Genomic DNA, 16,133 nt, shown 5'->3' on the forward strand with positions numbered 1-16,133 from the left:
ACCAACGACCATCTTTCCAAACGAGCATAAAACATGATTCATCTGAAACGGTCACCTGTCGCCACTCAGCATGCGTCCAGTTGCGGTATTGGTGTGCAAATTCCAGCTTTCACCGCCTGCATGAACCAGGCGCCTGCTGTGTAGGCCTACACGCAGCAAGGTTCGCTGATCGATCGTTGAGGAGACATTATTGGTAGCCCCGTGGTACATCTGGTCACTCAGTTGCTCAACAGCTGCACGTCTATTCACCCATATACATCTGCACAGCAGTTGCTCAGCTGCTCACCCCTGTCGTGTAGGGCCCGTGGTAACCCCCCCCCCCCCCCTCTGCCAATGCCGGCACCTGTTTTCTGTGAGTCGTTATTGCACGTTGGCGTCGAATACATTAACGTGATCAGTCCGGAGTGACGCGAGTATTCATAGGGTATAATTAACGAAAATTTGTTGAAATAAAAATCGTAGTTCATGTTCATGGTAATATGAATGGTCAGGCCCAAGTCATGGGCCCCAAAACATACAGAATCACCTACGGCCTGATCCACACTTCGGTTCACTCGACGCCTTGCACTATTTGAAAGGGGGAAAACTTGGGAGTCATCGGACTAAATTACAAGTATTCATTCAGGTAGTATCTACTTTCTCTTCAAGTTGCCCTCTGAAGCTCTTTGACCTTTTCATGTGTTCTCGACTCTAAATGTCTATTGTTCTTCGCTACGTTTGCTCAGAAATTGATTCAGACGGACATGAATTGCCTGTTAGTCGATACGAAAGTCTCTGTTTTGAAGCCGATTGTTCACAGAAAAAACGTGACACCTGGCTCTGGGTCCAGTCAGTTACTGTCCTATTACAACCACTGTACTTAAGCTGTACGACATTTCTGCGATTGCTATACCGTTCCCAGTAGACTCTAGGGCTATATCGAGTTGATTCACAGATCGTAACAGACATGCCAATGCTAACCCCTTCCTCCCATCCCTTGCACCACCCCATAAAAGTGTTTTTCTGCAACGTTTTCTATGCAGATGTAGATAATTTTATAATTTTGAGTGTAGGGTTATTAAGAACTTCATTGACAAAAATATGGCACACAACAAAGTAAATAAATTAATATAGTATATAAATCACAAACTGTGCAAGCTTGCAGTAAAACCAAATTCATATTATTTATAGTAGCTACTGCACATTGCTTTTGGTATGATGTATAACAGAAAGCTGATGTTATTTTCTGCTCAAAACATTTTAATTGCAACTAAAAAAGGGCTATATTTAAGAGTTCAGAAAAATTCTCGTAACATGAATTTTGTTATTATTACAATTTAATTTCCATTTTCTTGCTTTGTATGAATCTAAGTCATTGATTATGATACTAAAGACAGTTTTAGGTGCTGCGTTGTACTCTGGCGACAAGACAACGAATTTGAAAGTCTTCTTTCACCAATACTCGACCTTAAATGGGTCTCTTGTCCTCATTGATTCGCATAAACTGCCTTTACAATATTCTACAGTGACTGGTTTTTAATAACCATCCTCAAAACTATATCGATATTTGCATCAACATCGTTTGACCCATACTTAAAAAAGAACCTTCAGAATGTCCAAATATGCAGCCTTGTCAGCAATGTTAATCAGTTCTTTCACCCAAAGAATTTCAAAGCTGTTTCTTTAACTAGCCCCGCCGTATCGATATCTCTGTTCTATTTGACACCAAAATCACCTGAACATTTTACAAGAGGTTTCATTTTTAGAAGTTTCCTGACAGGAAATTAAAGCCTGATGAAATGCTTTGATACATGTGAGATCTGTTTTCCATTGCACTTACTGTTCTATCAAACAGTCTTGCTCCAGCCATTAACTGGCATAAAATGGAAAAACCGGAAGCCTTCTCTCAAGCAGCATATTTGTCTTAGCACTCGCTCGCCGATCTTTGAAACAGCAAGAACTCGATTTTTGAAGCTGAGTGACTCTTTCTAGGCAGCAGCTGTGAGAACCAGACACACTTTTTGCCGCATTAGTCATGTTAGCGATAGACAACTGCTTGGTAGTAGTCGTTTCATGGCGACGCTGATTGAACGAAATGGTACTTTACAAGTGAGACTATGAAAAATCCGTGCATTACAGTCACAAGTGGAGAGAAAGGTTTTCCCTCTGCTTTGCTGGCTGCTGTATTCTGGTCAGTTTTACGCCCCTTCTCTGTCTCCGTCCTCGGCTGGAGCCTACCCTGTCACCCCTCCTGTACGGCCCTGTAGAGTGCAAGTACATTTTGTTACACACATTACTTTTTTATTTCACCGTGATACTGAAAGTGCGAGAGCGAGAAACGGCTGTGTGAAACATGCGAGCTATCCTCGCTGTCCGCTCGCGTTACCAGACGAGCGGCGGCAGCTCGGCGTGCACTTACCAGCTTGTACATGTCTGCGGTGCTCGTCGGAGGCGGAGTGCCCCGGGCTACGGCCGGCGGGTTCTTATAGCGGGCGCGCTCGCGGAAGCGCAGCGCCCAACACGCGCGCGGCGCGAGCCATCGCCGGACAACAGGTAGTCCAGCGCAGCGCGGCGTTACGCAAGGCCCGGCGTGTGACGGGCGTAACAATGGGCAGAGCACAGCGTCCAGCGCTGGACGACCGCCTGTCGCCCGTTGCGTAACACCGACAGCGGCCCGCCGGTCAGCCGGCGACACCTGGCAGGGCGCCCACTGTCACACGGGGGTCGTAGGGGAGCATCGCGTATCAGCCGCGCTGCCTCGAAGCGGAGCGGAAACTCGGGAAAACTGGTCACGAATTTTTGTTTTCAGAAATACACATCTTCCCCTTCTACGGAAAACAGAACCTTGAGTCTTCTCCCAGCGGTCTTTCAAAGACTGTACACACGTTAGCCACGACGGCATAATACCACCAGAACAGTTTGGTTTTCGGCACGGGCGTAGCTCCAGCGACAAATTTTGCGGCTTGTTATATGGTGCGATGGACACCACGAAACGTCGAGAGTGCTCAAGGGCGGTATTCCTATACGTTTCCAAGGCATTCGACAACGTGTAGCGCAGCGGGCCCCCCTTACAGCCTTATTGAACTGAGAATAGCAACAATGCACATGTAGTTCATCGCGTCACATTTGCTGACAGGACTTCATATGTCCGTGGCGAAGGCGGTATATCTACTGCTAGGCTAATACGAGAGGGGATGGCGCAGTGATGCGTCCTTGGGCCCGTGAAGATTTTTTGTCTTCAGTCTCGACTGGTTTGATGCGGCCCGCCACGAATTCCTCTACTGTGCCAGCCTCTTCATCTCAGAGTAGCAATTACAACCAACGTCCTCAATTATTTGCTAGATGTATTGCTATCTCTGTCTTACTTTAATTTTTGCCTTCTACAGCTCTCTCCATTACCATTACAGTTATTCCCTGATGTCGTAACACATGTTCTGTAACCCTGTCCCTTCTTGTTGTCAGAGTTTTCCGTATATTCCTTTCCTCTCCGATTTTGCGCAGAACCTCCTCATTCCTTACCTTATCAGGCCACATAACTCTCAACATTCGTCTGTGGCACGACATCTCAAATGCTTCGATTCTCTTCTGTTCTGGATTTCCCACAGTCCATCTTTCATTCATGTTTCATTACAATGCTGTGCTCCAAACGTACATTTTCAGAAATTTCTTCCTGAAAATAAGGCCTATACTTGATTCTACTTCTCTTGGTCAGGAATGCCATTTTCCCATTGCTAGTCTACTTTTGATGTCCTTCTTGCTCCGTCCGCCAGTGGTTATTTTGCTGTCTAGCTGGCAGAATTCCTTATCTTCATCTAATTCGTGACCATGAATCCTGATTTTAGGTTTTCGCTGTTCCCATTTCCGCTACTTCTCTTAACTTTCGTCTTTCCTCGATTTACTCTCAGTCTGCGTTCTGTACACATCAGACTGTCCATTTCATTCCATTCAGCAGATCCTGTAGTTCTTCTTCACTATCACTGAGGATAGTCATCAGCGAATCTTATCATTAATGTCCTCCCAACTTGAATTTTAATTCCACTCTTGAATCTTTCTTCTATTTCCGTCATTGTTTGATGTAAGGGTTGAAAAGTAGGGGCGAAACTTACACCCGTTTAATTAGAGCGCCCCCCGTCCTTGATGTTTCACCCTTATAATTCCATCTTGGCTCTTGTACAATTTGTACACTACCCGCCCGTCTCTCCCTGTAGATCATCCATGTTTTCCACAAAATTTCGAAAATCTTGCACCATTTGACATTGTAGAAGGTTTTTTGCAAGTGGACAAATCCTAACGATGTGTCTTGATTTTTTTTTAGTCTTGCTTCCATTATCAACCATAACGTCAGAACTGCCTCTCTGGCGCCTTCACATTTTCTAAAGCGAATCTGATCGTCATCTAACACATCCTCAAGCTTCTTTTCCATTCTGCTGTTCTCCTTGTACACCCCCGACATTCCAGAGCCAGAAACAGTGTCGTTGGCACTATTTGAGGACGATAGCGCGCTGTACGCGAGGTGCCCCAAGGTAGATGTCCTCCGCCGCCGCTGTCAAACGGCGTGTGTCTTCCTGGGAATCTGGACAACAAAGTGGCTGTTAAAGTTTAATGCCGTCATCGGACAGACGTAATTATTCCACTGCGCAAATAACCTTTAGATGTTCAGCCTGCACGGCTCATGGTAGGCCCCATCCCTTGGTCTCGCTTTACGAAGAATCTAGGCAGAGCACTGGACAGGCACCTCACTTGGGGGCCGCATGTCCGACGCTAAGGGGCAGAGCGCTGGGCCGCATGTGAATTGTCCATCCCCTTCCATCCCCTTCTGGCTGCGCAGTCGACGCTACCCTCACGTTGTGGCTTTACACTATATGTAGCACTGATCCGACCATTGCTAAAACAGGTGGCAGTAGTTGGGGGGGGGGGGGGGGGGGGGACTCAGCCTAAATTCATGTAAGTCCGCTCCAAGGATTCCAGAGCAGGATCCTGCACCTTGCAACGCACGTCTCGCATGAGGTTCCTACTCGGGACCTAGATGAAATAACAGGAGTGCCTATGCTAAGGGACAGATTTAAATAGACTGAGCGACAGTTTTATGCAGTGTCTCAGCAGTCTGAAAATGGCTGATTTCCACTTTGGGCAAACAGAGGCATAGCAGAGGGACCATAAGATGATCCGACTTGCTTCGGCAGTGATTACATTTAGCAAGGTGGTAGTCACTGTCGATGCAAACATAGGCTTCACACCACACACACACAAACACACACACACATACACACACACACACACACACACACACACACACACACACTCCAGTGATATAGGAGACATACACCACACGCTAGAACACAAACGTACACAGAAATACTTAGGAAATTCAGCAAAAATGTAAAAATATTAAAACTGCGCAGACTCAGGGTATTTTGGCTTTCCCGCTGAGGAACTGAAAGAGTGAGTGAGTGATGCAACCTTGATATATTTTCTGCAAGGAAAGCAGTCTGGGTTACAACGACACCAGGAGCAATACTGAAGCATCTCCCCTTTCTGAGGCATCTTCAGAATTTCTACACCGGAAAAATACGTAAGAACATATTAGGGTTATTGTCCTGTCTAGCATCAGAAGGTAGTAAAAACTTTTATACATAAACACCATAGTAAATGGGTAACGCATTAGTTCTAAGTAGCCAAAACATTTCGTATGCGCCTAAAATGGAAACTTAAACGGATTTTTTAAACTTTTAAAAAACCTTACTGAGGATTAGGGACGAAAATTCAGTCGTAGTGGAACGGTGAAGAGACTACAATTCTTACCTTCGGTGAAGGCATGCACCTATTCTACAACAGGACCATACTTATAACCTAGACACGTCAAAGTGGAATGTCAGAAGCTGCCGAGACAGCGAACGGAAGTTCAGCCAGGCGGCATTTATGTGTTTGACAGTACAGTAGATAAAAATAAAGTAAAAAATATAGTGGTAGTCTAAGTCTATGCTAAGAAACAATAGATTTAAAATAATAGACAGAAGTAAAATGGAGTTAAAAACAACTATGGAAAATATAAAATAACTAACACGTGGCGTCATATGTTGGTGTCGGCAGTAAAGACAAGATTTCCGTGAAAAGTACACAGACATTACAACTCCTGTACAAAACAGACATAAATTACATGAAAAAAGAGTTCCTAAGCCAAATATAAAGTATAGGATATAGAAATAAAATAAAATCTTGGTGCAGAGAGCTATATCAGCGCTCAGTTACGGTCTTTGAGAAACTGACTTCATTGAATTATAAAAGGTTTGATTCTTGGTAAAGGGCTGATCATTAGTCTTAGTTATTTAGGTACATAACAGTGCTTTGCAGTTTCCAATTCCTCCAAAGAAGTTAATTCTTTGCTCAAGGGAGGACGATGCCGCTGTCATTTGAACCTACACTCTTTTCTCCTACCGAAAATATTTTCAGAAAAGTACGAGGCAGCTTGTGTCAGGAGAATTCGGTCATCTTGTTTTACTATTCAGCTTGTTGACCCAACAGACGTTGTCCAGCTCATTTTCAATAAATTTCTTTGTGACCAATTTGTCAATTTGTGAAAAGCTATTGGAATTATGTAACAAAGTAAAAATGCGAGAAAAAACGTAACGACTGTGCCCATGGATGTTCAGTCTGAGGAGTACATTTAGAAGTGCGCCGATAGTAATTTTTACATGTGAAGTAAACACTATCCTTATTACAATGCTGAAATGATAGAATATGTGATGTGCCTGGCATGTGATAGCTATGGAACCATGCGGTTATGTTCTAATCTTTGAGACTCAATTGAATTATCCAATTGCAACTGTTTTCTCTGGGCTGCAATAAATTGCCACACTGTAACGGAATGCAGCTCGATGAGTATTTAGCGCCACATTTCTTTTATCTTCTTGCGCGATTGTTCAAATTCATTGTCACACGAGTGTTCTCTACTGGCCGATGATGTCTTATTCAGTGCATATCATCTTCGTTTGTATTTTCTCATTCTTCTCGCGTGCGTGTGGAACGTGTTTGTGATAACCGACTCCGTTCAGTTTCCTTACACTCTTCGCGTTACTCTGTAGTTCGATTAATCGAAAATTCATTTGATTCGTAGCATTCCCAGATCCGATTAAAATGTATAAATTCAATTCAATTGTGTCGATTGCGACAGAATTTGCTGTGCGATTAATCTCACTTCAACTGAAAACTAACATTTAATTCACTTTGTTTTTACTGTATAACCTTTTGTTTCTTCAAAACTCACAGTATTTCGTAGGTAAATCAGTAAATTTGTTTCAGATGAAGCTTAAGTCACTTCATGAAAGGACTGCGATAAATTCACAACAGAATTACATTTCAGCTGAAAATAAACAACTGAATAAAGTTTTCACCATTATACCACCGATTGCCTAAATTTGGACAGATTGACGAAGAACATAAAAGCAAAAATAGTGTAATTTTAATTTAATTTAGGCTGGAATGCTTTTTTCAGATTTTCCTTCAGCTCTTCCAGATTTTTTTCAGCTGAAAACATTCAATTAAGTTATTCCCATCCAGGGAGCATAAAGAACAAACCAAAAATGGAACCTACCAAACATGGGCGTTTTACAATAATCTCCGCAATATTTACTATCTCACGATAGTAATCCAGCCCTGAATCAATAAATTCGTCTGACTGCTCAGACTTTGCCGAGGGCAAATGTGAGTACTAAGATTTTTGAGTAAAAAGCACCACTAAGAATTTCACAGAATAAATGAAATGTCATTTGCGATGAAACGACTTCAGTACGCCATCCAAAATGACGCTAATCAAAAGAATGCCTGTAATTAATCCAACTTCCGCTCTAGACGTAGGAGATCACTACAGTTCAATGCAATAGCACATTACCAGTCGAAATCAACGCCACTGTATTTCCTCGTAATATATACAGACAGTGCCCACTTGCAACCTTTATACTTTGAAGTGAGTCGTTTCTTACGAGAAAAGCTGCAACATCCTTCTTGGCACGATACAAATCATTACAAAGTTACATACCGATTGGAACAGAACTTTCTCTCGAACAATTTCATAATTTCAATCTCACCAGCGAGGTTATGGCCTTCATGGTGGCTGCCTCATTCTCTCCCGGCTGTCGGCTGCACTCTGCTATTGATCAGCTATTAAGTTCACTGGCCGTTTTACCGGCAACTGCACCCCAGAACGTATATTATGCTTTCTGCAACACTTATCAATTTCTGATTTTTATTTTTTCAAATCTTCAGTCTTCTGAAGCGTTTGATGCCGTCCGCCACGAATTCGTCTCCTATGCAAACCTGTTCTTCTCAGAGTAGCACTTGCAAATTACGTCCTCAATTATTTGCTGGGTATATTCCAACGGCTGCCATCCAGTCCCGATCTTTTCAGCTCCAGCCGGCCGCTGTGGCCGAGTGGTTCTTGGCGCTTCAGTCCGGAAGCGCGCTGCTTCTATGGTCGCAGGTTCGAATTCTGCCTCGGGCATGGATGTGTGTGATGTCCTTAGGTTAGTTAGGTATAAGTAGTTCTAAGTCTAGGGGACTGATGACCTCAGATGTTAGGTCCCATAGTGCGTAGAGCCATTCGAACCATTTTTTTCAGCTTCCTCTAGAACGGTAGAGATTATTCCCTAATGTCTTAACGTCCTATTATATTTCTTCCTAGCCGATTCTGTGGAGAACCTCCTTATTTCTTACCTTGCCAATCAACCTAATTACCAAAATTCGTCTCCGAGGTCACATCTCAAATGCTTCGATTTTCTTCTGTTCTGGTTTTCCCACGTTTCACTACCGTGCAATGCTGTGCTCCAAACATACATTCTCAGAAAATTCTTCCGCATATTAAGACCTATGTTTGATGCTAGCAGACTTCTCTTCGCTAGGAATATGCTCATTGTCACTGCTAGTCTGCTTTTTATGTCCTCTTTGCTCTGTCCATCACGGGTTGGAAAAATTGGAAATTTGTGGTACGTTCCTATGGGATCAAACTGCTGAGGTCATCGGTCCCTAGGCTTACACACTACTTAATCTAACTTAAACTAACGCCCACACCCTTGCCCGAGGGAGGAACCGCGCGAACCGTGGCAAGGAGCTTCATGCCGCTCAGATTATTTTGCTGCCTGGATAGCAGAACTCCTTAACATCGGCTACTTCCTGATCTCCAATTCTGATGTTAGGTTTCTCATTGTTCTTATTTCTACTACTTTTCATTACTTTCATCTTTCTTTGGTTTACTCTCAATCCACATTTTCTAATGATCTCCTTGTCGACGGGAGCTTAACGACTAACACAATCATGTCTTTGTCGGTATCTTCACATTTTACATGCACCAATTTTGCCTTAACTAATCTGCACTTCCTATTTATTTGTTTCCTGAGTGACTTGTATTTGTGTATTCCTGAATTTGGCTGAACGTTTTTAGTCTGCCCTCTTTCATCGATTCTTCTGTTACCCATGGTTTCTTCGCAGTCACCTATGTTTTTCTTTCTAACTTCTGTGATCGCCCTTTTTAGAAATCTTCATTCCTCTTCAATTGAACTGCCGCGTCTATAGCCTCAGAGAATTTCAAGTGTACTTTTTCATTCCTTAGGATTTCCGTATCCCATTCCTTAGCACATTGGTTCTCTTAAGCTTCAGCCCTCTCTTCATAAGCACTGAATTGTGATTCGAGTCTATATGTGCTCCCACGTACGCCTTACAATCCAGCATCTGATTTCGCATTCTCTGCATGACCATTACGAAATGTAAGTGGAATCTTTCCGTATCTCCCACCCTTTTTCAAGTATGCCTCCACCTCTTGTGATCCTTGAACAGAGAGTTCTTTATTACTAGCTGAAATTTATTTTAAAAATTAGTTTTCCACCTCTCTTATTCCTAACATCAAGCTCATATTCTTCCATAACCTTTTCTTCTGCTCCTTCCCGTACAATAGCATTCCAGTCCCCCGAGACTATTACAATTTCATTTACCATTACGCACTGAATAACTCTTTCAATATTTTCATATACTTTGACTATCTCATCACCGTCTACTTGTTATCTCGGCATGTATCTGGTGTCTGAGAAACGTTTAGAGATAGAAACTTTATTACACATCATATCTAGGACTAACAAGCTCCAAGGCACAGGCGATTTAGATAAGGATCTTTAAGATTGTATCTGTTCGCTTGTTGCTGTGGGAAGTGACATGACTTTGTAGAAAATCATCTTCCCCCTCTTCAAAAACAATAAAAAGCCAGTAATTGGCGTTTTCCTTCTTTTCAGACACACGGGTTTCTTACTCTTACCCTGGTTCGACATGAGTTTGTGCTGTCGTGTGGGAGGGGAGATTTAGCGCCTCTAGAGCCCTGTGATAGATTCAAGACGACGTGAAGGCGGTATCATTCGTGCAATTTGCGGGGAAACGGATTAGTTTCTTTCTCTAGTGGGGTGCCAAGCACTCGTGTGCTGGACTTTGGTCTGGAAGCAACTTCTGGTCGAATCTCTGGCATGTATGTTTGGGACTTGGGATTTGACCTAAGACTGAGAGTAGTTACACTGGAGAAACTGTAGGGAAGTTCTTACTATACCAACAGTGTGACTTCAAACATCTCTTTGCTGAGGCACACTTATTCGTTTTTGGTTTACCAGTCTTGATGTTTGGTATCCTTCTGCGCTCTGTCATATAATTGGTCCTTGGTACGACCAGCGAAAGGGGGAAGGGGGGCGCACCCACTGAGATTTACCATGATATCAGGGCTCTGGTAGAGAGTAAATTATAATGCGTCTGACTGATCGCTAGACTCTGATATTTTGCATTTCTTTCGCAACTGCGATCGATCCACGGGTGCTGCCTCACTCCTCACCTCCAGCACACACGTCTCGCCAGCTGCGAGTTACTTCGCTGCACGAACAAACAGGGTAACGTACTGTTGCTTCAGCATTGTCAGGGCGTACAGATCTCAATCGCTATTTGCTCTCAGCTGCACCTATATAGTAAAACTACAGTAGGTTTGATCAGTCAATGTCTGCTCAGCGTCAGATCAATTAAGATTGCGTTATCCACATTTCTAGGGCCAGAGTATTTGACTCACTTCTGCCACCCAGGGTCCTTGTCCATTGTACTGTTAAACCATTTGTTAGTTGTTTACGGTATTCAATCAATAACTTGTTTAGCATCATTTATGTCTAGTTCTATAAAATAAATGTCAGTAAATTTTACTTCATTATCAATCATTTGTATAGTCGCCACAGCGTTACCTTTCAAAAGCACTCTGTTTTTTTGTGGGATTCACTGTTGTAGGGAATCTTCGTGACTGGATCACAGTGGTTCGTAATTTTGCGACTAGGTCTTGGCATCTTTTATTGGGGAGGTAAAGGCATGGCATTAGTGAGTGCTGCAAGGGATGATGATTGGGGTAGGATGCGAGAAGGTCCAAAGTGAATTTGGATTAGGATTCCATGGTGTCCTGACCCGCTTGACTTAGCAGTATGATAGAGGCTGCTGCATCTTGGAGTCTCGCAAAGGTGCTGATGACCCTGTCTTCGCGAAGGGGCCAGCACATCTGCAGCGCACAGCTCGGCATCTCAGTCATATTTACAGAGAGCGTAATTCGCATCACAGGCAGAATAGTTCAGTTTTATTTTCCTCTTGTGGAATCCAAGACGATTGTCTGTCTTATCTCCTTTTGTACTAGTAACGAATGTGTGATGTTCTGGGTTTTGGTCACCTACTTATATTCGCTGTGCCAATTGGTATTTACAGAATTATATAATTCTCAGTTATCGGTGAACTTCAGGGCAGAATAAATTCTGAAAGATTTCTGATTATTCGTTTTATATGTTGATCCCATAAATGTGTTTATGAATAAATGTATCGAATTTAATCATTGTTTCTATTTGACCCCTTCTCCCACTTTAAGCGAATCTGCCGCCAAATCTGTGTCCGAGAAGATACTAGCAGTCGGGTCAAAATCAAAACAACATAGTACTTCAGGCTGATAGCGCTAGAGTGAAATTTTGTGCAAATTATGCAGTTTAATAGTTATGACTATGGTCACAACTTCCATTTTATTGATTTAGCATTAAGCTCAAAAAATTAAAGGTTAGTTCTTAATGAGGTAGGCTGCCCACAGTTAGTTTTGAATGGTTAAGGGAAATTATACGTCACGGTGTCTTGCTGGGTGGCCTCTTACGCCGGAAGTCTTTGGCTGCCATTGCTGATGCTTTTATTCAAAATTTAAGCAGCGGCGGGGTTCGAATCCGGGGTGCAGGACGTATTGATTACTCCTTAAAGACACAATCACCCCCTTTTTTTTATCACTCCTACCCCAGTGACACATGGGTAACAAGCTATGATCTTCACCGTCGGTCGCCTAATACCAGACGGTGACACAGACGTAAAGCGATGTTCATTTCAGGAGACTACAGTCAGGGCAGAGTGGAGAGTCCATCAATCTGATAGCGCGGTATCAGTATCTCCTTGCATATTTTTTTGTTGGTGACTTGATACGACGTCGTGCGCACGTTGGTCATCAGAAAGTGGTGGTAAATCGTTTTCCACACGCATGGTCAATTGTCATTGGTTACATGGTTTCTGTTACACAGCATGGAAAAGCCCGTAGAAGGGTGGTGTGGAGATATTTTGCCTTCAGCGGGCATATACGCTATAGCGGAAGGTGATGTTTCGCAGGATGATGGCAGATAGAGAGTGGTTGAGACCCCAGGGGAGTGGTTCGAGCGCGATGTCATAAATGTATGTAGAAAATGGAGAGCCGTGTCGTAGAGACGTCTTTAAAGGGTATTTGGCCCACCGTCCGTCCGTTGACCTGGACCTGAGAGCCGGATGTTGCCAGAAGGCACGGTAGGGTGTCGATGAGCCTGGGGGTAGAGGGGGGGGGGAGGAAATCCCATACGGTCCATCACCTATAGGAGGAGTTTATGGTGCGCTATAGTGAAATTCCGACTGAAATCGATGGAGACGATCGCCGCTCGCAGGTCGCGAGGCGATCGCTATTAAGATCCTGTGGCGGCCAGTGGAGGGCTGTATGTTAGCACCTCCTCCCTGCGACGTCGGTTATGGGGCGAGTGTCATTGGTAAAATTTTCATAACGCGGTCTCCCATAAGCCTGGAGAGGATCTTGTAGTCGGGGTTCATTGACCGATTGCCCTCCCGCTGGCTTGAGAAGCCCATCGAGTAAGCAGGCGATACCGTGCAGTCAGGGGACATTTCTCGGGAAATGGTAACCCAGGGGGGCATCATGATATCACGAACTCCTAGACCATGGGCCACTACTTTCTATTACACACTGAAAATTCCCCTTGTGCGGAGAGTGAAAGTCCCTCTCAGCTGTGTACGGAACTTCGGATCACGACGTGGCTACATAGTACAAGCTTTGGATGTAGAATGTTAAGAGGGCCGATATAAGTAGTCCGTCTCATCACAGAAGATAGACTAGAGAAAGGCAAACCTACGCTTATAGCACTTGTAAGTTTAGAAGAAGCTTCTGGAGTGCTAACTAGAATATACTTTTTGAAATTGTGAAGGTTTCAGGAGCAAAATACAGGGAGCGAGAGGTTGTCTGCAGTTGTAGAGAACCCAGACTGTAGTTCGAAGAGTGAAGGGACATGAAAGGGATGCGCTGATTGAACAGTGAGTGAGATAGAGTTGTAGCCTGTTACCGATATTATTCAATTTGTACACTGTGCAAGGAGTAAAGGAAATTAAGGAAAAATTTTAAGAGATATTTGAAGTGCAGGAGGAAGAAAGAAAAACTCTGAACTTTGGCAGTGACATTGTAATTGTTAGAGAGATAGGAAATGATTTAGAAGGGCAATTAAAACGGAACGCATATAGAGGTTGTAAGATAAACACCAACAAAAGTGAAACAAGGGTAATGGAATGCAGTCGAATTAAATCAGGTTACGCTGAGGAAACAAGAACAGAAAATGAGACACTGGAAGTGTTTAATGACGTTTGCTGTTTGAGCAGAAAGATTGCTGACGAAGACCGAGTTGGAAGAGAAGCAGCCTTTTTAATAAAGAAAACATTCTTAACATAGAATCTATTCGTAGATTTAAGTGTGCAGAAACCACATTGAAATTGCAAGAGTGGAACGTGAAAAAGAGGCAGCGGTATTTTTGCGGAGTGTAGCCTTGTGCAGGAGTGAAACATGGGGCTGGTGTAAGGCCCAAGCGACACAAGCGTACTGCTTGTCTTGCCATACTGAGGCCAAAATTTGTGCAATGGTGTAATGCAACCAGAAGTGGAAACAACCGATTTCCACACACACTAGATTCAGTTTTATTTTTAAAAATTTCACCAAGAGCCCAAGAAAAGGCAAATCTAGTGCATGAAGGAGGGAGGGAGGGATAAGGAAACGGGGAAGACAAATGTGTATGTGTAGAAAAATCTCAAACCGGACTTGGTGAAACATGAGAGATATACAGTTCATACAAGAAGAGAATTGAAGCTTTTGAAATGTGGTGCTACAGAATAATGGTCAAGTTTAAATGGATAGACTTGTAAGGTGGCTATAATTTCGCACCTTACAGGTACTCATGTACGAGGGCGATTCGGAAAGTAAGGAACGATAGTTCGCGAAATGGAAACCACAGTGCAAATCAAAACTGTTTTAATTACAACAGTTAACTACAACTTCCAGCTACTTATCTCTATAGTCGCCGATCAGACTTAGACGTTTGTCGTAGCGTTGTACCAACTTTCTAATACCTTCGTTATAGAAGGCAGCCGCCAGTGCTTTCCGCCAATACTCTACGCTGGCCTGCAGCTCGTTGTATGTGCCAAGATGCTGTCTTCATAGCCAGCGGTCCATGTGAGGAGAGATGAAACTCAGAGGGAGACAGTTACGTGCTGTATAGTGGGGAATCAAACATTTCCAATCCAAAACGATGCAGGAGCAACTTCATTCCCTTGCAGAATGCGGCTGAGAACTGTTTTGAAAAAGAAACCGCAGAACAGTTATGTAATGTTGGCTGCATAGCTTCAGGCGAAATTTTCATCAGGTCTCAGTACTTGTTGGGAGACTCTATTGTTCTAGATATTTTTATGTGCTCCCTGTGTGCTCAGAACTAAAAAGATCGACGTAACGCGATCGAAAGGCATACTAGACACTGATTAACACACCTGTGCAAAACTTCATCGGATTTTCACTGTGGTTTCCATTTCGCGACCGATCGTTCCTTACTTTCCGAATAACCCTCGTACTTACTTTGGCGTGATTTACAACTGGAATTAGGTATCATTTGATTGGTTGTACATCGTATATATGAATATTAAAAGAAGACTGACATTGTCAAGTACACCTTGTAAATAGTTGTTAACGCTTATTGCATGAAAGGTGACGGAGTGCTTATATTATAAAAACGGCGTAATGCATGATTGCCTATACTTGTAGAGGTTGGAACGCCAGTGGAAATAAACGGAAGGCGTGACTCAAGCCCTGACTGGAAAAGTCCGCACAGGTTCGTTGCTCCTGCTTGACACAGGAAGTAGTCAAGACAGACGGTCTGGGCACCTGAGCGCTGAAGCACAATACAGTGGCGTCCGGTCGGTTTTGTAGCGGGGCCGGAAAGATAACTGGATAATACTTCGGAAACACTGAAAACCTTGGACGCAGCAGAGAGGAACGAGGAAGCGTTTCCTCGGAAATCACGCAGACTAGGTTACTTCCGAGGATATTTACTCTGAGAAGCGTACCGTTGAATGTATTTCTGATTAAGGGGGTAGGTATTTCCTCACAAACTTTCCGCGCTGGACGCAAAAAACTAAAATGTGGTTGGTCTGCGTTCGGAAGTATCTGTAGAGAGGGAGAATATTCCGTGGTTTTGAGAATATGATTCGCTTTCTGCAATTATGAGGGAGGGGAGCCGAGCTCTGCTGGGAAGCCAGCAGTGGAGAGAAAGTTGTCTTCCGTTTTGAGCGCCCGTGTTTGACGGTCGCTCAGTATCAGCTTTTGTTGGTACATATGGACTTGCTGTCTCTACTCTCAGGAGATTTCGTAGTTAGAACGGTTAGGCACTGTAGTGTTGCGAACTTAAACGATTCTGGACTTCGCCTCCAGGTAGGGAGTCATCGTTGAGTATCCAGCGTTCAGCGATTGAGAGCACTTCTTCTGCCTTTTCTCACGTTGAGACGTTATCTAA

This window comes from Schistocerca piceifrons, chromosome 3 (assembly GCF_021461385.2).
Source record: "Schistocerca piceifrons isolate TAMUIC-IGC-003096 chromosome 3, iqSchPice1.1, whole genome shotgun sequence".
NCBI lineage: Eukaryota > Metazoa > Arthropoda > Insecta > Orthoptera > Acrididae > Schistocerca > Schistocerca piceifrons.